Consider the following 26667-nt stretch of genomic DNA (forward strand, 5'->3'; position numbering starts at 1 on the left):
ATGGTATGGTTTTAAAACCAGACAGCTCCATCCTGGTAAACTTCATCTGGAGCCTCCATAGTGTATGAATATACCTTACAAAGCTTTCAGGTGGCCCAGTGCCCTAGTGTTTTCATCATGCACAGTGACAGAAAGCTTGTCTCTTAAACATTTTTAATATGACCCATAGTAAAATATATATTTTCATCATAATTAGGTACATGGCATTCATGTGCTATTCACTCTTACTTGTCGAGGTACTGGGGATGCAAAAATAATTGGAAAAGTAAAAAATTTGTTTTTCTTTTTTTTTTTTAACCTCTTTATTGTTTAATTGCTTTGCAATGTTGTGTTAGTTTCTGCTGTATAACAAAGTGAATCAGCTATACGTATACATACATCCCCAAAGCCCCTCTCTCTTGCATCTCCCTCCCAGCCTACCTATCCCACCCCTCTAGGTGGTCACTGAGATGATCTCCCTGTACTATGTGGTTGCTTCACACTACTATCTATTTTACATTTGGTAGAGTATATATGTCAATTCCGCTCTCTCACTTCGTCCCAACTTACCCTTCCCCCTCCCCATGTCCTCAAGTCCATTTTCTATGTCTGTGTCTTTAGTTCTGTCCTGCCCCTAGGTTCTTCAGAACCAGTTTTTTTTTTTTTTTGATTCCACATATATGTGTTAGCATGTGGTATTTGTTTATCTCTTTCTGACTTCACTCTGTATGACAGACACTACGTCCATCCACCTCACTACAAATAACTCATTTTCGTTTCTTTTTATGGCTAAGTAATATTCCATTGTATATATGTGCCACATCTTCTTTATCCATTTAACTGTTGATGGACACTTAGGTTGCTTCCATGTCCTGGCTATTGTAAATAGACCGGCAATGAACATTGTGGTACATGACTCTTTCTGAATTACGGTTTTCTCAGGGTATATGCCCAGTAGTGTGATTGCTGGGTCGTATGGTAGTTCTATTTTTAGTTTTTTAAGGAACCTCCATACTGTTCTCCACAGTGGCTGTATCAGTTTACATTCCCACCAACAGTGCAAGAGGGTTCTCTTTTCTGCACACCCTCTCTAGCATTTATTGTTTGTAGATTTTATGATGATGGCCATTCAGACTGGTGTGAGGTGATACCTCACTGTAGTTTTGATTAGCATTTCTCTGATAATTAGTGATGTTGAGCATTTTTCCTGTGTTTGTTGGCAATCTGTATATCTTCTTTGGAGAAATGTCTATTTAGGTCTTCTTCCCATGTTTGGATTGGGTTGTTTTTTTGATATTGAGCTGCATGAGCTGCTTGTACATTTTGGAGACTAATCCTTTGTCAGTTGCTTAGTTTGCAAAGATTTTCTCCCATTCTGAGTTTTGTCTTTTCATCTTGCTTAGGTTTTCCTTTGTTGTGCAAAAGATTTTAAGTTTCATTAGGTCCCATTTGTTTATTTTTATTTCCATTTCTCTAGGAGGTGGGTCAAAAAGGATCTTGCTGTGATTTATGCCATAGAGTGTTATGCCTATGTTTTCCTCTAGAAGTCTTCTAGTGTCTGGCCTTACATTTAGGTCTTTAATACAATTTAATTTTATTTTTGTGTATGGTGTTAGGGACTATTCTAATTTCATTCTTTTACATGTAGCTGTCCAGTTTTCCCAGCACCACTTATTGAAGAGGCTGGCTTTTCTCCATTGTATATTTTTGCATCATTTATCAAAGATAAGGTGACCATATGTGTGTGGGTTTATCTGTGGGCTTTCTGTGCTGTTCCATTGATCTATTTTTCTGTTTTTATACCAGTACCATGCTGTTTTGATGGCTGTATTTTTGTACTATAGTCTGAAGACAGGGAGCCTGAATCCTCCAGCTCCATTTTTCTTTTTCTAGATTGCTTTGGCTACTCACGGTCTTTTGTGTTTCCATACAAATTGTGAAATTTTTTGTTCCAGTTTTGTGAAAAATGTCATTGGTAGTTTGATAGGGATCGCATTGAATCTGTAGATTGCTTTGGGTAGTATAGTCATTTTCAAAATGTTGATTCTTCCAATCCAAGAACATGGTATATCTCTCCATCTGTTTCTATCATCTTTAATTTCTTTCATCAGTGTCTTACAGTTTTCTGCATACATTTGTCTTGTTAGGTAGGTTTATTCCTAGGTATTTTATTCTTTTTGTTGCAGTGGTAAATGGGAGTGTTTCCTTAATTTCTCTTTCAGATTTTTCATCATTAGTGTATAGGAATGCAAGTGATTTCTGTGCATTAATTTTGTATCCTGCTACTTTACCAGATTCATTAATTAGCTCTAGTAAGTTTTCTGGTAGCACCTTTAGGATTCTCTATGTATAGTATCATGTCATCTGCAAACAGTGACAGTTTTACTTCTTCTTTTCTGATTTGGATTCCCTTTATTTCTTTTTCTTCTCTGATTGCTGTGGCTAAAAGTTCCAAAATAATGTTGAATAATAGTGGTGACAATGGGCAACTGTGTCTTTTTCCTGATCTTAGTGGAAGTGGTTTCAATTTTTCACCATTGAGAATGACGTTGGCTGTGAGCTTGTCATATATGGCCTTTATTATGTTGAGGTAAGTTCCCTCTATGCCTACTTTCTGGAGAGTTTTATCATAAATGGGTGTTGAATTTTGTTGAAAGCTTTTTCTGCATCTACTGAGATGATAATATGGTTTATATCTTTCAACTTGTTAATATGGTGTATTACATTGATTGATTTGCATATATTGAAGAATCCTTGCATTCCTGTGATAAATCCTACTTGATCATGGTGTATGATCCTTTTAATGTGTTGTTAGATTCTGTCTGCTAATATTTTATTCAGGATTTTTTCATTTGTGTTCATCAGAGATATTGGCCTGTAGTTTTATTTTTTGGTGACATCTTTGTCTGGTTTTGGTATCAGGGTGATGGTGGCCTTGTAGAATGAGTTTGGGAGTGTTCCTCCCTCTGCTGTGCTTTGGAAGAGTTTGAGAAGGGTAGGTGTTAGCTGTTGTCTAAATGTTTGATAGAATTAGCCTGTAAAGCCATGTGGTCCTGGGGTTTTGTTTGTTAGAAATTTTAAATCACAGTTTCAATTTCAGTGCTTTTGGTTGGTCTGTTTATATTTTCTATTTCTTCCTGCTTCAGTCTCGGAAGGTTGTGCTTTTCTAACAATTTGTCCATTTCTTCCAGGTTGTCCATGTTATTGGCATATAGTTACTTCTGGTAATCTCTCATGACCCTTTGCATTTCTGCAGTTAGTTGTTACTTCTCCTTTTTCATTTCTAATTCTGTTGATTTGAGTCTCCTTTCTTTTTTTGATTAGTCTGGCTAATGGTTTGTCAGTTTTGTTTTTCTTAAAGAACCAGCTTTTAGTTTTATTGATCTTTCGTATCATTTCCTTCATTTCTTTTTCATTTATTTCTGATCTGATCTTTATGATTTCTTTCCTTCTGCTAACTTTGGGGATTTTTTTTGTTCTTCTTTCTCTAATTGCTTTAGGTGTAATGTTAGGTTGTTTATTTGAGGTGTTTCTTGTTTCCTGAAGTAGGATTTTATTGCTATAAACTTTCCTCTTAGAACTGCTTTTGCTGCATGCCATAGGTTTTGGGTCATTGTGTTTTCATTGTCATTTGTTTCTAGGTATTTTTTGATTTCCTCTTTCATTTCTTCAGTGCTCTCATGGTTATTTAGTAGCATATTGTTTAGCCTCCATGTGTCTGTATTTTTTATAGATTTTTTTTCCTGTAATTGATACCTTGTCTCATAGCACTGTGGTCGGAAAAGATGCTTGATATGATTTCAACTTTCATAAATTTACCAAGGCTTGATTTGTGACCCAAGATATGATCTATCCTGGAGAATGTTCCATGAGCACTTGAGAAGAAAGTGTATTCTGTTGTTTTTGCATGGAATGTCCTATAAATATCAATTAAGTCCATCTTGTCTACTGTGTCATTTAAAGCTTATGTTTCCTTATTTATTTTCATTTTGGATTATCTGTCCATTTGTGAAAGTGGGGTGTTAAAGTCCCCTACTGTTACTGTGTTCCTGTCGATTTCCCCTTTTATGGCTGTTAGCGTTTGCCTTATGCATTGAGGTGCTCTTATGTTGGGTGCATCAATATTTACTATTGTTATATCTTCTTGGTTGGATCCCTTGATCATTATGTAGTGTCCTTCTTTGCCTCTTATAATAGTCTACTTTTTAAAGTCTATTTTGTCTGATTTGAGGATTGCTACTCCAGATTTTTGATTTCCATTTTCATGGAATATCTTTTTCCATCTCCTCACTTTCAGTCTGTATGTGTCCATAGGTCTGAAGTTGGTCTCTTGTAGACAGCATATGTATGGGTCTTGTTTTTGTATCCATTCAGCCAGTCTGTGTCTTTTGGTTGGAGCATTTAATCCATTTACATTTAAGGTAATTATTGAAATGTATGTTTCTATTACCATTTTCTTAATTTTATGGGGTTTGTTTTTGTAGGTCTTCTCCTTCTCTTGTGATTCCTGCCTAGAGAAGTTCCTTTAGCATTTATAGTAAAGCTGGTTTGGTGGTGCTGAATTCTCATAGCTTTTGCTTGTCTGTAAAGGTTTTAATTTCTCTGTCAAATCTGAATGAGATCCAGGGGACGTGAGGGGTATTGAATGCAGGGTGAGCCTGCGGGAGAAGAGGCCACCATGGTGTTGCTGCAGCCTGAGCCATGCTGTGTGTTCTCGCAGGGAAGTTGTCCCTGGATCACGGGATTCTGGCAATGGCGGGCTGCACAGGCCCCTGGGAGGGGAGGTGTGGATAGTGACCTGTGCTTGCACACAGGCTTCTTGGTGGCTAGCAGCAGCCTTAGCATTTCATGCCCATCTCTGGTGTCCACGCTGGTACCGCAGCTCACGCCCATCTCTGAACCTCATTTAGGCAGTTTTCTGAGTCTCCTCTCTTCGTGCACCCTGAAACTATGGTCTCTTGACTCTTAGGCAGTTCTAGACTTTTTGCAGGACTGCCTCCCAGTTAGCTGTGGCACACTAGCCTCCTTCAGGCTATGTTCACACAGCCAACCCCAGTCCTCTCCCTGGGATCTGACCTGCGAAGCCCAAGCCTCAGCTCCCAGCCCCCACCCACCCTGGCAGGTGAGCAGACAAGCCTCTCGGGCTGGTGCATGCTGGTTGGCACTGATCTTCTGTGTGGGAATCTCTCTGCTTTGCCCCCTGCATCCCTGTTGCTGCACTCTCCTCTGTGGCTCCAAAGCTTCTCCCCCACCCACCCCCCATTTCCACCAGTGAAGGGGCTTCCTAGTGTGTGGAAACTTTTCCTCCTTCACAGCTCGCTCCCAGCAGTACAGGTCCCATCCCTATTTTTTGTCTGTTTTTTCTTTTTTCTTTTGCCCTACCCAGGTACGTGGGGAGTTTCTTGCCTTTTGGTAAGTCTGAGGTCTTCTGCCAGCATTCAGTAGGTGTTGTTCCACATGCAGATGTATTTTTGATGTATTTGTGGGGAGGAAGGTGATCTCCATGTCTTACTCCTCTGGCATCTTGAAGGTCCTCCCGCCTCAGGTCCCCAGTGAAAAATTCTTGCCCCATGGAGCTAATAATCTAGTCTGTCTGTCTCTCTCATTATTCTTTGTATAAACAATGAAATCTTATAAATTTTATTCCATCCATCCCATTCTATCCTATTATCTTCTTTTTAGTTATAAAAATAAAGTAAGTTGCTCTTTAGGACCCACTAATTGATTCAAGACTCAATAATGGATCTTGACTCCCACTTTGAAAAACATTACCATATAGGAATTACATACATTTAACAGAGCTATTGAAGCAGCCTAGAATTTATTTTTTTTTAAATTTCTGTCTCGCTGTTGAATCTGTCACCAACTTAAAAATCCAGTCTTTTTCACTGAGCTTGCTTTAAAGCTAGAACTCTCTGAATCTACGTTTATATAACCTGTTTTTAATCTAAATGGAGAATCTTATATTTATTTCTGTCAAATTCTTCTTTATTGGTTTCAGTCCATCATTCAAGCCTATCAAGATTTTTGAACTCTACCACTGTTAGATAATCCTTCTAAATCTGTCATCCACAAATATGAAAAGGGTGGCTTCTATGTCATGAGCCAAGTCACTTTTGAAAAATATTGCAAATTCCTATAGTTCTTCTCTAGAGATATCCCTCTTGTTGGCATTGATCCATTAATCAACATTTTAGAGTTATATTTGCATCCAAAATGTAAATTGCTCTTAATTTTTCTATATGCATTTTCTCATTAATTAAAAAATTCTACCAGACTATAGAATACATACTGAATTTTTGATTTTTATGATCCCCCAAGATAAAAATAACCTGTCAGAATATATAGTTAAGTTTCTGTTTATCTCAGCCACAACCAGTTGCACTGATAGTAGCCTTCAGTTTATAAGTTTAGTTAGCGAATGAGATCTGACATCACAGCACACTGGGGCTCATTCTCAGAACTAAGGAAGTTGTAGAAGTAGCAATCTCTCTGATGCATGTGCTGCAGGGATAAGCAGTGTTCTTGGCGTTTACAAGATAATTCAGCTATTTCTCCTCAACTCAGTGATTTCCAACTGATAGGGCTTTTGTCTTGGTCACAGGGTTTTAGTGTCTATGACAGCTGTTGAGTAGGAATAAAGTCTGGTTAGCTGAGGCTAGGCACTCTCATTTAGTCCAAAAATCTACACTTTTTTTTTTTCTTTTTGTGAGACATGTTACATTAAGTGTAAATTACATTCAGCTCATAGAATGTTATTAATAGGGTATCATAACAGAATGTTTTCCTTTGATAAGAGCATAGGGCAAGGTATTAACCAGAGATGCTTTTGAATCCTTACTGTATTCACCTATTAACTGCATTACTTTTGATAAAATCTTAAAACTTTCTAAGTCTCTCTTACATCATCTATAAACCAGAGTTAGAAATGCATACCTTACCTATCTCACAAAGTTCTAGTAAGAATGGAGATTATGTCGTAAACAATACAATCTAAATGTTTACTAAATGATAGGTGTAACTATCAATCGGTATGTTAGTATCATCCTTTAAAATGGGTTACAGCTTCATCTATAGAAACTCTGAATTCATAATCCAAGGGAAAAAACATCTTCATTTCTACAGCATTGTCTTATACTAGTGATGCCATCTCTTTTTATCTCTACGCAAGATTCTTTCATCCCTCAGTATTGTCAGTCTCTCTTCCTCTACCTTGCTAGAGGGCATTTTATTCTTTATAGGTGTTTATATGTAAGACCTGACAACTACAAGTCCTAGCTCTGCAGTCATTGAGCAGAGAATTTAATCTCTCTGAGCCCCAATTTCTGTTATTTGTAAAACAGGTAACTAACATTTACTTTGAGGCAGTGTTTTAACAATTAGATATAATATATGTAAAGTACTTAGCACAATGATTGATATACAGAGAGTGATCGATATATGGTAGTTGTTATTATTTCTAGATTTTTTTCCTCTTCAGTTATAGAATGTTATCGTTAATAAATAAGAAAGGAAAAAGAGGTCTTCAGATATTCTTATCTTCTTTCCAACAGAGATATTTCTCTGTCCTTCACAACATTCCAATTACCTTTCAAATCCTTTCCCTACCTTCCTTTTTAAGCAACTAACTAATAAATGTAGAAGAACAGCCAAATTCCCAGTGAGCAAATACTTCTGGCATAGTAGTGAAGAAGGCATCTTACTGTGAAAAGTGAAGGAGGTAATAATTAATAGAATGGCCTTTTAAGTCAGGCAGACGGAACTGGGTTTGATCTACTCCAGACATTTGCTTGCTGAGTCACAATGTAAAAGTTACTTAGCATTTCTTATTTATTTCCTCTTATGTAAAGTGGGCAAAATAACAGTATGTCTTCATTGAATATAAAGTAATACATATATGAGAAAATTTTAAAAACTTAAAATTTAGTGCATTGTCTGGCAGGTGGCAAATAATTTATAAATAGAATCTTATTGATATGTCTCCTTCTGCTTCTACTTTCACTTCCTAATATTCTTCTCTGATAATAGTCAAAACTATTTACCTTTGGAATATGAATTTTAACAAGGTATTTATTGCCCAAGATTCTCAAATAAGATCTTTTACATGCTTTGTAGTGTTTCTTATAAATTAACCAGGTAAGGGTTGGTACTCGTGCAAAGCTGTCAAGTGTTTTGCTTGAACATGGGATTTATATGTCCACAAAGGAAAATAAATTGTGATCCCAAGAAATGCCTAGTGTCTGCTAGCAATTATAGTCATGGAAAGCCATCAGTGAATTTTTTTATTGCTTAGCTGCTTTTGTTGCTATCATAGTAGCTATATTTATTATTATTACTACATGGTCTAACATTTTACCCATGTTAAAAGATACATGGGAGAAGGTAAACATAATTTGGATACTTCCCTAATTCAATTGTGGCACATAAGAGATTCCCAAGTTTTTCTGGTTGGGAAGGCAAATGTTAGAATTCTGAGGTTCTTGATGCAAAGGAGTAAGATTATGTGTTGGAAAGCATCTCCTAGTTATATTTTCTTCCCACCTGGACTAGGCATCTCTAAAGGGGAAAATGCATTTTCTAGTTTATATACTCTATTTTTGCTCCTTGAAGTTTTCCACAGAGAATAAGATTAGTTTATTTGAACCATTGGGGAAAATGGCCTAAAAATATAAGTATCCATCTACTAAACAAGCACTCATCACTAATCTTCTGTGTTTCACAAATTGTACTAAAGCTAAGCATACAGTGATAACCAGAACATTAGACCTGCCTTCCAGGGTGTCTCTTGGTCAGGAGATAGGAACAGATACATATTTAAATAATTGAACAAAATGCAATGTTTATTTTGCCAGACTTAGAAAAATCTATTGAAAGAGGGGGAAAAGTGTTTTTGTACCGTTTTAAGGCTTAACGGAGAAGATTAACATTTGAGCCATGAGAAGTTCAATACATGCACTAGAGATTAGGCTCTCAAGGGTTAAATTAAGAGAAATAGCAGGTAAAGAGTGTCAGCTGAAGAGAGGGAGAGAGAAAAAAAGTAGTGGAGAGTAGGGCAGGAGAGAGGAAGAAAGGAAGGAAGGGGAAGGGATAATAGGGGAGGGAAAAGAAATATAGGAACTGACTAAATATTAGGTCTTGGATATTAAACACCCTATTGCTACTGACAGGATATTGATGAGTTTCTAGTGGTATCAGATTATTGGTATAAATAACCAAGCCCTAAATCAACAAATCAATATTTTTGTTATCACATATTCTTTTAAAAATGCTCAATTCTCAGCCACAAGAAAAGGAATATAATAGTTTTATTTCCGAGATTAATACCTTGTGGAAAATTTTTAGAATTCTTTCCCCCTGATCACTAATATAATAGAAAGGATGTGTTAAACACTAAATCAAAGTTTTCTTACGTAAGTCAAGTTTCTGAAACTCTTCTGCCCTTTAGGGATTTTTATCATTTTTCTAGAGGATGGCAGACTCTACCTTTGATAATGTATTTGTGTGATTTAGATAAATTCATACTGATGTAGATAATTTCATAAGCTGTATTACCAACCACATTTGTTTGATTGAGTTACAATTCAAGAGAAAAATTTACTATAATTTTTATTACTTCTAAGTTTATGTCTAATAGGAAATATTCTTTATTCAGTTTTGTAGTGACTTTTTACTTATTTAATATAAAGGTTGTGTAATTCTTTGAACTTAACAGTTTAAATATAAGACCAAATTCAATACTTGATTGGTAACATCAATGCAGCTTAACAAAAATTGTGTCATTTGCAAGTAATTTACCTTATGAAATATTACTGAATCTTTAAAATTAATAAATATAAATTATAATAATATGTGTTTACTATAAAGTCTTATTTAATCAGAAAAGAAGTTAATTTATAAAGATAGTTTTAAGCAAGGCATTATGTCTGAATGGTCCAGCTGGTTATTTCCATTCCATACTTCACCTTGACACTAAATTATCTACATCATAAAACAGAGTTTTATAGATTATCAACAATATTTTGAATTTATATCTAAAGTACAAGAATAGCTTTGAAGGTCACTTTTCTATTTTATCCAAATTGGTTAACAGTTTCTCTTAAGTTCCAGCTAATTGAAATAGATAAAAATCATAAGCCTATTTTATTCTAAGGTAGAAGGTCAGCATGCATACAGTAGTAATGTGCTGTTCTTTTTACTGGCATAAATATTATAGATAATTATTTTTTTTAGAGTCAGTGTAGTATAGGCTCAAATATGAAAGTGGATTAATAGTATTATATTAATTGTGATGATTGAACTATTTTTCATCAAGCTTTTATGCACACTGACCATGACAAATAGGAGGCAAACATTTACACAGATTGGTGGAAAATTCAAATTTAAATGTATCAACAATTGTTGCTTTAGTTCTTTTGACTTCTTGAATTAGAGTAAGCACACTACTCATATTTGAAGAAGAAAACTAAGTTTCACAAGTACTATGCATATACTGACATGTCCTGTGTAAGAATGGCCGACTAAGTCTAACGTGTTTGATTGACCAAAGTAATAAGTACCAGGTGGCCCATCAGTGGAAAAATGGCATACTTTATATGCTATAAAAAGAAGATAGTAGTCTAGGGCACCATGACATAACTAACTTGCCATAAACCCTGACCAGTCTCTTACTGGTGTAAAGAGAATATTTCTCTTTCCCATAACTTAGGGGAAAGTAGATAGTTTCCAGAAGGAAAAAAATCATGCACAGAAAAAAATAGTGCACATTTTTAAGTACACGTTCAAGTTAAAATATATAATATAAATCCATTAATAGGATTTCCTGTGGGGAGATGGAAATTAGAGTAAGATATGGTGATAAAGGAAATTAACTAATTAAAAACATGTATTGTTTCTAATGAATTGGGTTAAATCAAACAAAATTTCAAGGATAATAATATCTTACCTAAATTTACCCAAATAAAAGCAGAAAACTTAAGTGCAAAATGCTTTATTATTACCTAACAGTATAAAAAAGTATAAAAGGTTTTGAGAAAATGTTGAAGTTGGAATATTCTTGATAATATAAAACAACATTATGGGAATAAAATGCTTCATATAAGTGAAATTATATAAAGACACACAAAAAGCATATATATCTTTTTCTGACTTTGCAGAATGTCCTCAAGATCCATCCATGTTGTACTGTATATCACAACTTCTTCTCTTTGTTAGGCTGAATAATATTCTATTGTATGTATATGGCACATTTTGTTTATCCATTCATGGGTTGATGGACACTTGTGTTGCTTTTTTTTTTTTTTTTTTTTTTGCCGTGCGCGGGCCTCTCACTGTTGTGGCCTCTCCTGTTGCGGAGCACAGGCTCCGGATACGCAGGCTCAGCGGCCATGGCTCACGGGCCCAGCCGCTCCGCGGCATGTGGGATCTTCCCGGACTGGGGCACGAACCCGTGTCCCCTGCATCGGTAGGTGTACTCCCAACCACTTTACCACCAGAGAAGCCCTGTGTTGCTTTTATGTTTTAGCTATTGTGAATAATGCTGCTATGAACATGGGCATATAAATATGTCTTTGAGACCCTGCTTTGAATTGTTGTGAGCATATACCCGGAAGTGGAATTACTGGATTGCATGATAATTCTGTTTAAAAAATTTTGAGGAACTGTTTTCCATGGCAGCTGTACCATTTTACATTCCCACTAACAGTGCACAAGGGTTAAATTTTCTCCATTTTCTCGCCATCATTTTTTTCAGTTTTTTTTTTTTTTTTTTTTTTTACAGTAATCATCCCAATTAGTGTGAGGTGATATTTCACTGTAGTTTTAATTCGCATTTCCCTAATGATTAGTGATGCTGAACATCTTTTCAAGTGCTTACTGGCCATTTGTATATCTTTGGAGAAATGTCTGAGTCATTTTTCCATTTTTGAAGCGGGTTGTTTGCCTTTTGTTGTTAAGCTTCAGAAGTTCTCAATGTAGTATAAATATTAATTTCTTACCAGATATATGATATGCAAGTATTTTGTTGCCATTCTGTGTGCTTCGTTTTTACTCTTTTGATAGTGTATTTTGAGGCACACTTTAAAAATTGTTTTATGAAGTTCAGTTTGTCTACATTTTCTTTTGCTGCCTGTGCCTTTGGTGTCATATCCAAGAAATCACTGTCAAATCCAAAGCTTTTGCCCTGTGTTTTCTTCTAAGAGTTTAATAGTTTTAGGTCTTACATTTAGGTCTTTGATACATTGTCAATTTTTGTTTATGGTATTAGGTGAGGGTCTAACTTTAGTCTTTTACATGTGCATATCTTGTTTTTTCAGCACCATTTATTGAAAAGACTGTGTTTTTCTCTATTGAATGGTCCTGGTACTTTTGTTGAAAATCATTTGACCATATATGCAAGGGTTTATTTCTAGACACTCTATTCTATTCCTTTGCTCTATATGTCTGTCTTATTGCCAGTACCACACAGTTTTGATTATTGTAGCATTGTATAAGCTTTGAAATCAGGAAGTGTGAGTCCTCCAGCTTTGTCCTTTTTCAGAATTGTTTTGGCCTTTTGGGGTCCCTTGGTAGTCCCTATGAATTTTAGGGTGGATTTTTATATTTATGTAAAAAACATCATTGTGTTTTTGATAGGGATCAAATTAATTCAATTTGGATAGCATTGACATCTTAACAATACATATCTTCCTTGATTTACAATGGGTTTATGTCCCCATAAACCCATCATAAATTGAAAATATCATGAGTTGAAAATGCATTTAATACACCTAACCTACCAAACATCATAGCTTAGCCTAGCTCAGAAGAATTACATTAGCCTACAGTTGGGCAAAATCATCTAACATAAAGCCTGTTTTATAATAAACTGTTGAATATCTTATGTCATTTATTTAATACTGTACCAAATAATGAAAAACAGAATGGTTGTATGTGTACCAGTTGTTTACCCTCATGATTACACGGCTAACTGGGAGCTTCAGCTTGTTGGCACTGCCCAGCATCATGAGAGAGTATCATAGTGCAAATTGCTAGCCCAGGAAAATATCAAAATTCAAAGTTCGAAGTAAGGTTTCTACAGAATGAGTATCAATTTCACACCATCATAAAGTTGAAAAATTGTAAGTCAAACTGTCATGAGTTGGGACCATCTGTACTAAGTCTTTCAATCCATGAACATAGGATATCTTTCCTTTTATTTATGTCTTCTTTAATTTCTTTCAGAAATGTTTTATAGTTTTTATTGTATACAAATCTCTCACCTTCTTAGATAAGTTAATTCTTAAATATTTATTCTTTTGTTGCTATTATAAGTGGAATTGTTCTCTTAATTTCCTTTTCAGATTGTTCATTGTTTGTATAGAAATGCAACTGATTTTTGTATCCTGCTTGATATCCTGCTACTTTTCTGAATTTGTTTATTAGTTTTAACAGTTTTTTGATAGAACTTTTAGAGTTTTTTACATACATGTAGAGTTGTCTAGATCATGTCACCAATGAACAGAGATAAACTTTACTTCCTTTCTGATTCACATGCCTCTGGCTTGGACTTCCAGTTCCATGTTGAATGGAAATGGTAAAAATGGGTATCCTTGCCTTGTTCCTGATCTTAGTTGAAAAGCTTTCAGTCTTTCACAATTGAGTATGATTTTTGCTGTGGGTTTTTCATATAAGTCACGTTAAAGTCGATTTCTTCTATTTCTAGTTTGTTGAGTGTTTTTATCATGAAAGGGTGTTGAACTTTGTCAGATGCTTTTTCTGCATCAATTGAAATAATCATGTGGTTTTTAATCCTTCATTCTGTTAATATGGTGTATTACATTGATTGATTTTCATGTGTTGAAGGATATTTGCATTCCAGGAGAATAATCCCACTTGATTGTGGTATATGATTCTTTTAATATGCTGTTGAATTCAGTCTGCTAGTATTTTGTTGAGGATTTTTGCATTAATGTTTATAAAAGATATTGGTCTGTAGTTTTAATTTGTCTGAGTTTGGTTTCAGGGTGATGCTGTCCTCATGGAATGATTCAGAGAATATTCCCTCCTCTTCAATTTTGTGGAAAAGTTTGAGAAGGATTGGTGTTAATTCTTCTGTAAATGCTTGGTAGAATTCACCAGTGAAGCCAATAGGTCCAGGGGTTTTCTTTGTCAGATTTTTTTCCCTAATTTATTCTTCTTAGTTATGGGTCTATTCAGATTTTCTCTTTTTGTGATTTGTGTTTAGAATATTAATCTGATTCAAACAGCCAGAGCTGAAAAAAACAGTTGTGGATTGTCACTATGTGATCTTTCCTAGCTACTATGATTATGCATCTACATATTTTCAGATTGCCTTGGAAATGTTTAGCTGCTTGAAAAAGACAAAATTAAGTATGATCTAGAACCTTAGAGAATAAATCATTCTATATGGCCGTATTTGTCAGAATGCCTGGCTCTAATGTAAGCATCAAGATATTTTAATTTTAATTGTTTAGCTGAGAATTCTCCAAGGAACTTGCCTTCCCTCTTTATGTAGAATATAGTAAGCATAATTTGAGTTTTGTTTTAGCATCCAGGCCATTATTACAGAATCAGTTTTTGTATTGTGTTTCATAGCAGTAACAGCTCCAAGACTTATTAAAGTGTTTAGGGCTGTTGGCATGATGTTAGTCATGTTTATTCTTTTTTATTAGTTCTTATTCTTGCTATCTCACTGTCACCTTCTTCTCATAAAGGCAACAATGTAGGAATTGCTCATCATCTTTTCAAGTTTGCTGCTTCCCAATATAATGTGCATTAAAACAAAATAATGTAGCATATCTAAGATGTATGTAATATAAGAGTAGATAGGATCTGACTAAAGGGATTTGGAGTTTCCCAATGAGTAAAGGGCACACAAGCTTAATGTGTTGATTCTGATTTTTAACTAGCTGGCCAGAGACCTACACATTCTCTTCAAATGGGTAGAATAACTGATTTATTTGCCTGGAAAATTGAGCCTAATGCCTTACATGCATTATGGGGTATAAATTACGAAGAAAGCAAGATTGAGAGGAAAGGGAAAGTGAAGCTAGGAAGGTGTATCTTCATAGAGACTCTGTGGACAAATATGTCTCAAAAGAATATCTATAGGAAAATGATGGGAGAAGAATTTACTCTATGCCTTCCATACTTCATTGATCAACATTTGCCTCACAGCGATCAATTCCCATACACATGTCAGTTGTGCTGTTTGTTCTCTCAGAGCAATTACCAGAGACACCAGGTTTCAAGACAGCAGTGACAGACCTTAGTATAATCCACAGGGTGCAGGGCAAGCCAGCAAGTGGGTGTGAACTGGCAGTCTTCCCTTCTCAGCCTAGTAAGCCACTGCACTTGCATGAATTCATAGCAGGCCTCTTGTCTTCTCTGGGACCCCTGGGTACAAAGACTCTCCAGGGAATGAGGCCAGAGGGCCTTAAACAGGCATAAGGCAGGTTACTGTTGGGTTGTATCTCTGTGAGATATGAGGGTCTGAGAGCAACTAAGGTAAAGAGCCAGGCCAGCCAATTAGGCTGAGGGTCACAAAAACCCCACCTCTCTGAGAGACAGATACTGCACTATAGGAGCCTGCTTCTAATGATGACAGAAGCCCCCTTTGGGCCTTCAGAAATGCTTCTGGTGCTAGGTAATCTTTCTCAAGGATCAGTATGGCATCCAGTAGAAGTTCATAACTAAGAGATCCACTCCTCACATAATCTAGATCCAAAAGTATTTTGTGTTCTCATTGGGTGAGGGAACACTCAAACAAGTAATCTAAAGTACATCCCCATCATTCTCATTTGTCTGATGACCAGTAAAAATTTTGATTTTAGTTTTTACTTTCAACATATATGAATTGTTTTCTATATTTGTATAATATTTAGTGTTTATGATTATTTGGTAGGGCACATGTGGAACCAAAAGGAAAGTAGACAACAGAAGATTTTAGATTACTTTTTATGATATTTTGTGGAGATTTTCTTCAATGGTTATGTCAGGAGATTGAATTATTAGTTACAGACTCTGATCATAGAACCACAAATTGGAAGTTATTTACAGTTTTTCTTATACAGCTATTGAATATCTTATGTTGAAGTGCCAAGATGAGATGACATTTTAAATATGTATTATATCTCTTCTATATTAGGCAAATAAATAAAATAAATTTGTTTCTGATGCTGTATGATTTTGGTAATTTCTGCTTAAAGCTAGTAGTTTTTGCTGCTCTGAAAATAATTCTTAATGAGGTTGAAACACAATGAGTTACCAAGCATATACTCACACACCAACACAGAAGTTGTTAGTCAGCTTCACACTATAAGCCCAATAATGGGATAAATAATAATGTAGTTTAATTTTATGTTTCCTCCAAGCACTAGGCATAAAAAAAGTCTTCTCACTAAAATGCTAATAAAATCTGGGAACTTCCTTTTAAAGGAATCATTTTGCCTTTCCATTTATTCTGTAGCTAATACTACTCTTTTTATCAAGTCATTAAAAAAAAAAGTTGTTTTAAAAGAAAAAGAATGCATTCACATGGGCATTGTCTCTTTGCATTCCTGTGTCTTTCCAACAAGGAGCAGGACAGGGTTTCAATAATCCTAACTTCTGGGCATCCAGAAAAAACTGTTTGTTCCAAATTCCTACAAATGCTGAATCACAACATCTGAGGAGGGTGATGGTGATTTTGCTATGGAAATTCAATGAGAAGTAATCGTAACATTGACTGAGGATTAAGTAAATGGTGAGAAAATGGAGATCCCCTTGTACCCAGCAGTCCTTATACTGCTAATTTACTACATGATGCTAATTAAATGAAGTTAGCTTCATAATAGCAAAGTATGGTGCCCTTGTAGGAAAGCTGTTAACATAATTATATCGCTAACACAGGGGGTAAAGCAGATTACAGTTATTAGAAAGCCATGGGATACAGGCTACTGTGAGTTTTACAACATTAGGAAGTGGATTTACAATCCAAAATTTCACATATACAAGGTATATTCAATATTTAAGTTTCTATTTATTAGATGGCATCTAATAGAGATATTTGAAATTATGTATCCTCTAAGTGATCAATTTTCAAATTCAGAAGAGAGAGAGTAAGTGTGTGTATTTAAGTGTTTATGTAGGTAAAATATGTTTTGGTGTGCAGTTTCCTGCCTTGTCAAAATATTGCCTCTTTTGAAAGATATATGATGTGACAGTTATATATTAAACCATAAATAAAAACTGATCTATAAGAATGAAAGTACTGTAATATGCAATATTGAATCCCACATATTACATACATTCTACCTCTTATCTCCCACCGTGGCAACATATTATTAAATATCAGTCAAAGGACCCAGATTGAAAAAGAACAAATTCTCAAAGGTAAAGGTATTTTCAAAGCCAGTTTACCTTAGTAAATATTATTGGCATTCAGTAATACCCTAACTCCAACATTTCACAGAGAAAACTTGTTGCCATAACAAACCTACCCATTTTTTAAAACCTTGTTTATTTTTTTAAATTTTTAGTTTTAAGAGGAGGTGTGCAACTTCCAGTGCAAACAGAAATATGAACAATTTAAATATAATTTAAATAAAGGTAAAATCTCCAGAATGAATATGTGCAGATCAAGAGCTGTGGTATTCAAACATCAACAAAATGAAAAACATTAGTACACCTAAAGCATGCAAGCTCGTCATATAAAATAAAACAATATTTTAAATATTGTTACTGTTGAATTCTTATTAATCTGGATTTTTGAAAATTCTAAAGTGTTATAGTGCTTCCCCAGAATATCAGGATATACTAGAATATCTTTAGAATGATTGATTAAGTAGATTATTAAGGATGAAAAACTGAAGCTGTTCCTATTTTCTGGAATGAGTTATAAAAGAAACTGGATATTTATTGATGGGAGAGGAACTAACATTTGTATATTCCCTTCTATACTTCAGGAACTTTATATATATATTGTATATAAAGTATTATACATATATTGTCTCATTTAAATTTCAAAATAACTGTACAAGGCAAGCACTGTTATTGTCTTGCTTTTATTAATAAGGAGTCAGAGATTGAAAATGTTGGATTACTTATTTGAGGTCATCTACCTAACTTCTCTCCACAGCTAGTTATCTGTATACTATGGACCATGCAGCCTTGCTATCTAGCACACAGTGGTGCCAATAGAGGCCTCAGAATTTACTTTTGCAGTATAACAGAAATGTAACTTTTGTTTATTTATTTTTGTTTTGACAATGTTTATGATGAAGAAAAGAACAGAAAATGATGTGAATACACATTTCCACCACCCAGAGTATTAAAATGTTAATATTTTCATTTTTTGTTTTATGCATATATTCATACATAAAATATGAATTACAAATACCTTACAAATACCTGTGCTTTCCTTCTGAGTTCCATTCTTTTCATTATCCCTTAACATGGTCATATTTATTAATGTAATATGTAATATCACCACCAATGTGTTAATATCAGATGTATACCTATAGCTAAAAACATAATATAAAAATATATTTATTTTGTATAAATTATTTTATACTGAACCTATGCAACTTTCCTCAATTAACATTAAGTATTTCCATATCTATTTATGTTAGAAAATACAGATTTAATTCACCAATAATAGGTATGTATAAATTAATATAATGGAATAATATATAGCAGTTTAGATAAATGAAATAGATTATTTTTAGTCAGTTGGAATATATTACACTCTCAAACAAAATTTTATTTTAAATGATAAAATAAGTGACGTACTATTGTGGTGTTACGGTGCATTGATTAGAGAAGCATAAATTAATTAAGGAGAGCAAAGTATTCTTGCTTTTTTTTTGAGAACATTTTGCAAAGAAGAAACAAATTGATGGCACACTTACCGGTGAAAATTTGCAACCTCATTTTGTGTCTTTCTCAGTTTTTTTCTTATTTTTATTGTGAATGTGTTTGGCGTTTATAATATATGGCATAAGTTGTGTGTACATGTATGTACATGTGTGTATACCTACATGTATATATTCATGTATATGTATATATTCATGAACATTATATATGAAAGAGATTATATAAGTATAAATATAGGAAGGGGATAGTACATAATGATAATATGTATATAGTAAAATATTTTTACATAGTATACATATTATATATCTCACTGTTTTGTCTCCTTTTAAAAACTTAAAAATTTTTAAATCGCCAGTGCCGGTATTTTAACTTGTGATGAAAATCCCTTTATATAGTTTTCTCATCATCTTTATGCTCTCTCTAGGTTTGTATAACTTACTTTTATTCACCTATCCGCTGAGTTTTATTTATTTATTTTATTGGAGTGTAATTGCTTTACATTGTTGTGTTAGTTTCTGCTGTACAGTGAAGTGAATCAGCTATATGTATATATATATCGCCTCCCTCTTGGACCTCCCTCCCCCCCCATCTAGGTCATCACAGAGCACCGAACTGAGCTCCCTGTGCTATACATAAGCAGGTTCCCACTAGCTATTTTACACCTGGTAGTGTATTTACGTCAAACCTAATCTCCCAGTTCATCCCACCCTCCCCTTCCCTGCCGTGTTCACACGTCTGTTCTCTACATCTGCCTTTCTATTCCTGCCCTGCAAATAGGTTCGTCCGTACCATTTTTCTAGATTCCACATATATGCATTAATATATTTGTTTTTCTCTTTCTGACTTAACTTCACTCTGTATGACAGACTCTAGGTCCATCCAGGTCTCTACATATGACCCAATTTCATTTCTTTTCATGGCTGAGTAATATTTCATTATATATATGTACCACATCTACTTTATCCATTCATCTGTCAATGGACATTTATGTTGTTTCAGTGTCCTGGCTCTTGTAAATAGTGCTGCAATGAACATTGTGTCTTTTTGAATTATGGTTTTCTCAGGGTATATGCCCAGTAGTGGGATTGCTGGGTCATATGGTAGTTCTATTTTTAGTTTTTTAAGGAACCTCCATACTGTTCTCCACAATGGCAGTATCAGTTTACATTCCTACCAACAGTGTAAGAGGGTGCCCTTTTCTCCATACCCTCTCTACCATTTATTGTTTGTAGATTTTCTGATGGCCACTCTGACTGGTGTGAGGTGATACCTCATTGTAGTTTTGATTTGCATTTCTCTAATGATTAGTGATGTTGAGCATCTTTTCATGTGCCTCTTGGTCATCTGTGTGTCTTCTTTGCTGAAATTTCTATTTAGGTCTTCTGCCCATTTTTTGATTGAGTTGTTTGTTTTGATATTGAGCTGCATGAGCTGCATTAGTATATTTTGGAGAGCAATCCTTTGTCCATTGCTTTGTTTGTAAATATTTTCTTCCATTCTGTGGGTTGTCTTTTTGTCTTATTTATGGTTTCCTTGGCTTTGCAAAACCTTTTAAGTTTAATTAGGTCCCATTCACTTATTTTTGTTTTTATTTTCATTCCTCTAGGAGGTGGGTCATAAAAGCTCTTGCTGTGATTTATGTCAAACAGTATTTTTCCTATATTTTCCTCTAAGAGTTTTATAGTGTCCGGTCCTACATTTAGGTCTTTAATCCATTTTGAGTTTATTTTTGTATATGGTGTTAGGTAGTTTTATATTTCAATGTGTATCAGTTAAGATGATGTAGCTTGTGGATAACAGAAAACCAGAATAAAATACCTTGCATAATAAAAAGTATAGAAGTGGTATAGCCTACAGGATAGGTTTATTATGCAGTTCAGTTCATGTTTTCAATATTAAATTCCTTTTCATTTCTTTGCTTTGCCATTTCCTATGCATCTTTATAATTCTACCGATATCGCATATATAATTATACATAATGTATACTAATGCATAATATATTTACATTGTATTATTATATAAATATAATATGTTATAGATAGAATATCCATATACAACATTAACTCAGTTGAAGAAGATAAATATTTTTTTCTTATTAGGGGCATGAAATTTTTTTAAAAATAGTATCTCATTGAGGCAAATTACAGTACATTCCCATTACAGAACTAAGTCATTAGCTTTGTCATGGGATTTTTCTTGTACCCAGTCAGACCTATCCTTGGAAGTTGGGCTTAAATAGGCATCCTCTGAGGCATTTAACTAGGTAAAAGGATAGTGAATATTTGAAAAAATAAAATAGGATTTCTATTTAAAGAAAAATGGGGAAATAATACAAGACAACATCATAATGATATGGACACTGTTTTCAATTTTAGGAACATTGCTTGACTCTTTTCCCAATTATCTCTTGTTTTACATATAGTCCTATATTTCTTTAGTTTCCATTTTAACATTTTCTCTTTAATTTTCAAAGGTACTCATAGCTTCTTTCAAATTGTTTTAATATTTTTCATTCATTGGGTCCTTATTTTCATTCTTATTCATGTTTTTTCCCTGTTTTTTGAAGTTTTAAATTTTGTACTCATCTCATGCAGAGTTAATTTCCTTCTTGTTTAATAAATTGTAAGTAATAAAAAAGATATAACATGATTTATGAACTTTGGGGTACTATTTTCTTACAGTTAATTCAGGTTGTAGACTTGGGTTACTAATTTCTTATAGTTTTTTTTTTTTTTTTTTTTTTTTTTATTCAAGCACTCAGTCAAGGGTAGGCAACTCCTCAGCTTTTTCTGAGTGGTAAACACTGTGCCTTTAATCTTCCTTTCTTACATGGACCATGTCAAAGACAAACAAAGCTGGACACTAGTTAAAGCGGCAAGGACAATTTTTATCCAGTGATAAATTATTGCAATTGGTAAGAGCGTCCCCCATAAAATTCCATTTTTGCAGAGATGACAGCCTTTTAAGGGAAGGATGAGGGAGAACTGTAGGGGCTTGAGCAGAGTCTGGGAAGTAGAAATTTACAAAAAGATGGACTAGGACACCTGGGTTTGCTAACTGGTGCTTCTGCAGCTTAGGCTCCTTACCTTCTCACAGAGACTAAGAGACAGAGGCCCTGTGTTCAGGTGTTGGCTGAAGCAAACAGTAAATTCTTTTGGCAGCCTTAAGCTTTCTCAGGCAGGCATTTTAAAGTGCACTGGGGTCATCTTAGGAATGCGATCTTAAGCTGTTAGAAAGTATGCAACTATGCTAGTGTTTTTCAAGTGTCTTTGTGTGTGTGTGTGTGTGTGTGTGTGTGTATGTGTATGTGTGAAGGGGTGGGTGATGGTATGGATAAAGTCATTTGTGCTGATTTCCTGCAGTGGTTTATAGAAAGTAAAGTTTGAGTCCTAGTCTAGTAGAGGGCTGAGAAGAGCCTGACTAGAGTTTGGTCAAGAAGAGTCTTTGTCATCCATCACTTGGAGTTTCAGCACTTCTGCTTTCCACAGTAAAGGCTATATTCCTCTTCCCCAAAGAGGAAGCACTTACCTGCTTGATCAAGTTTGGGGAGAGTTATCCCCAGTGAGTCGCTACAGAGCTAACACAAATGTGTTCTCTCACTTGGATTTCTCTCTTATTTTCTGGTTCATGGTGTGTTTTTTTTTTTTTTTTTAATATGAAAATTGTATGCTATGTGTTTGAAAATTTATTGTATTTTATTTTGAAGTTCAATATTTCTAAGATACTATAGAGACAATCCACTTCAGCAAAATACATAAAAAATTAAAATAACTTGAAATATAATATATTACCAGAGGAATGATAGAGAGAAAATGTTTTGAAAAAGTTTTTGATGTTACCAATCAAATATTTACCAATAGTTTGCATAATTAATGAACAATATGATTACTGCTTAATTCAAGAAATATCTATTAAAGCTCTACTTTATTTCCAAAACTAAATTAGTGTCATGACAACACAACACAAATTGGAGTTGAAATGTTATACTGGCAGGACTGATTGGAGATAAACAGCCTAATAAATTCATCTCTGTTGCCCTAATATGGTAGAAACTTCAAAATTATTTCTGTTGATTCCATGAGGATTTTTTAACTCCTATGTATATAATGGAAAGGATGGTAGACAGATATAAAGCTACACATTAGTGTGAGAGTGTAAAAGCCAAATTGTTAACTAAGAATTGTTAATTAAACTATTCTGAAGAAGTAGTTTTGGGGTAACTAAAATATCCTAAAGTTTGTTTTATTCTGTCAGTCAAATAAACTAATTTGCCTACATGTAATCTATTCTTTATGGTTTAGAAAGTACCTAAACTACATTTGAAGAATCTGAAGTCACAATTTAAGCTCTAAGGCCTTTGACTTCTACAGTCTTCATGGTTTAGTTTTTAATTCCTGATATTATATCTCTTACATATTCAATTTACTACATAATGAAACTACAATTTTCGTGGAGTTTTATGTACCCTTTGAATTTTTAGTTGTATTTCCATAGTACATATGAATCATGAGTGAGGCAGAGGAAAATTCTTGTTCTGAAAAATGATACCTGTGGCAGTTTTCTACGTTTTCCCCCCTGGATCCCCATCCTGCAAATTATTTGCTAACATTTAACTCAGGTGATTGGAACCAAAACTATGATTTGAACAAGATTGCCTAAATTAAACCAAGTATTTTCTCATGAGATTTCTGAGACAGTGTCATAACATGTTGGGGAGAAAGACATAAACCTGAAGTGTCCAGACCTGTGTAATACAAATTCATTTTAAATGAATTTCTACTTAGAAAAATAGAAGCATTTCCTTAGATACCAAGCCATAGTGGAATAGAATACTCTCTTAAAAAATAATTATGTGATTATGATATTATACTTAAAAGCAAGGCGTATAGGTTGATACAAAATATGGTCCAACTGCTTAATGGATTTATAATCCACTTGGAAGTTTGGTGATCTAGCTAAACCATATCATGTTTATGCTAAATTTCAAGTTAGCCTTTTAAGTAATAATAGAGCTAGGAGGACAGGAACAGAAATGACTGCCAGGCTCAAGACATTGTCAGGAAGTCGTCAAAGAACAACAGGAGATTAGAGATAGTTTTCAGATTAAAGATTATAAACTCAAATGCCCATGGGAGTCAATGCACAGCTCAAGTGAAAGCAGAATCCTTGAGTAGGTGAAGTACATGCATATATCCTAATAGGGAAATAGCCACTTAGTTTGAGAGGATTCTGCATGACAGTTGACCTAGAGATAGCAGATATCCCGATTTTTAAGAGAACCAGAAAAATCTCAATTCTATATTAAATATTCAGATTTTAAAATACTAAAAGCAAATGATATCTTTAAAACTGGGCAGGACAGAAAAAAATAGCATTCCACAGTTTTAAATCTACCATTGCTACTAGTGTGAAACATGTGATTTAAATATATAGCTATTTAGAGCAGAAAGGAAATTACTATTTCAAATACTGTGCTTCAGTCAGTAGAAATATTATAAGCTTAGGTGGAGAGCGTATTGAATATTTGGAGAAAAAATTACCAGTTTGGCTAGATAGCTGCTGTGATGAGAATAAAAACTATTTTAAGTTTAACTGCTAGAATGGGGGTTGTAACACTAATTTTTTTTATTGATTTCCGGGTCAAATAGAACTGATAAAGGTGGAAGTGGGTAAGGGCTGAAATAATCAACGGACAAGAAAATATCAATCTCATGAAACAATAAGACACAATTAGAGAATATTATTATAAAGGAAAAACAAGTTATATATAAAATATCTAAAAAGTTTTTTAGTTTCAAGATTGAAATTTATAAACTATTTTTTCAAAAGAAAATATTTTCTAAATAATTTAATTTAGGAATAAATATGGGACTGCCAACAGAATCCTAAAACTGGTATGTGTGTTCCACTATGCGTAAAGAAAATTTAGTTAAAAAAAACCGAAAACATGTTTTTCTGTTTATTCTACTTGAAACCCATTGGTTGATAAAGGGTTAAAACCTTTCAGAAGGATTACATGACCTCTGATCTTACCCATGTGTCATGGTGATGAATGGGGTTATCCATCCAACTACTTGTATCATCATCACTTTTTTAACAAAGCTCTCTTTGGCCTGCAAGTTTATTTTTGCAGACAAACTTACTTTGTTGTTTTTCAAAACTGCAAACTCTAACTGGAGAAATATTTTTTAAATTCTTATAGAGTTTTATAGTTGTAGTCAGTAGACATCTGGCTGAAAAAATAATAAAAAATATACTTACAACCACAAGTATAACCAAAAAATAGTCATTTAGAATAAAGGTATTCATTATTTTGTGTTTGCATTTGTTTAGTATGTGTTACTCATTGCATTTGTTACCCTAAAATGTTTATACAAATATGGCTCAATATGAGGGCAAGTTAGGTCAGATTTGAGGCTTTAAAAATCCTTCTGATCAAAATGTCTTCACCTTTATGAAAGTGATTAAAAGTTTAACTTTATTTCTTTTTACTGGAAATTTTTATGTGTCAGAGATTTGCCATATCTCTGTCCTGAGTTTAAGTACTGTCACATTCAGATAAAGAATTTACCTGCTAATCTACTATATAAAACTTACTATCTAATGTTTCAGTTAAGGTTATAGAATCATCTGAATTTGATTCATAAATTGAGAAGCAAAGATTTATAATTAAGTGGTGAGAAGATTATTGAAAAGTTCTTAGTGAGAAAAAAATTAAATGAGAGATGTGAGAGAAATGCACAAAGGAGTGAAGACTGACATGACTGTAGTGTCACACAGTTCTCATGATTAAATATGTTTATACTTCTTTGTGAAAACTTCCATAACTAAAATGTGAAATTCACTGAAAACTACATAGATATATAGATATGTTATTTCAGAGGTGAATTGCAACAAAGAAATCTCAATGGAAAAAATCAAAGATCAGGAGTGGAGATAGAACTTGATTTTTATATAGGATGGTCTTCACATTAGGTGTATTTTGTGAAAAGCCCCATCATTTTAACAGCTCAGTTACTTTAAAATGTTGAAGCCATGCAAGAAAGAATAGGAAAAAAATATACCCGAGGAAAATACTTTTGACTGTTGTTCAGAAAAAACAAATGTTTCTGAAAGTTTGAAAAAGAATTTAAAATTACCAATTGAGTAAATGTAAATAACATAAGAGGAAATTTACCAGCCTAGGTGTAAATATTTTCAATATTCTGAGTACAATCCAAACACAGTGCTGGATGAGAATTTATGAGGTGCGTACTGAGATTCAGTACTATTGCCTAACAAGAGATTTGACCTTCCTCCCACTATGAGTTATATATGATCAAAAATTGATAGTTTTTGTTACTGCAAAGTTGATTTAGGTGGCTCAATTTAGTTCATTTTATTAGTCTGTAAAAAGAATGAAAATGTTTTATGTGACTCAATCAGAAAGCAAAAATTTTTCTCAGAGTAAAGTAACACAGGATCAAATTTTTAGAAATGGCATTTGCTATTGGCACATGGAACATTTCCATGACCCTAAAGATAAGTAGTTCAATTGAAAAGAGAGAAGATGTCCAGGTAGAGAAATCTAATAGTACTACTCATCAAGACTTAGATAGCAACACTTCAGTAAAAGAAGAGAAACTACTTCCAAAATAGATACTGTTTAAATACTCCTCAGGAAAATTCATTGAAATTCTGAATAATAATTTTTGTTGGCTCACAAAGCAACTCCTAATAATACTATCAGTTATATACATTGTTTATTTTTAAGGTACCGTGGAAAAATACTTGATCTCTCTGTATGAATGTGGCTGAGAGGTTCAATAGTACAGGTAGTCATTAAGACATTGTATA

The sequence above is a fragment of the Phocoena phocoena genome, chromosome 3 (genome assembly GCF_963924675.1).
Source record: "Phocoena phocoena chromosome 3, mPhoPho1.1, whole genome shotgun sequence".
Taxonomy (NCBI): Eukaryota; Metazoa; Chordata; class Mammalia; order Artiodactyla; family Phocoenidae; genus Phocoena; species Phocoena phocoena.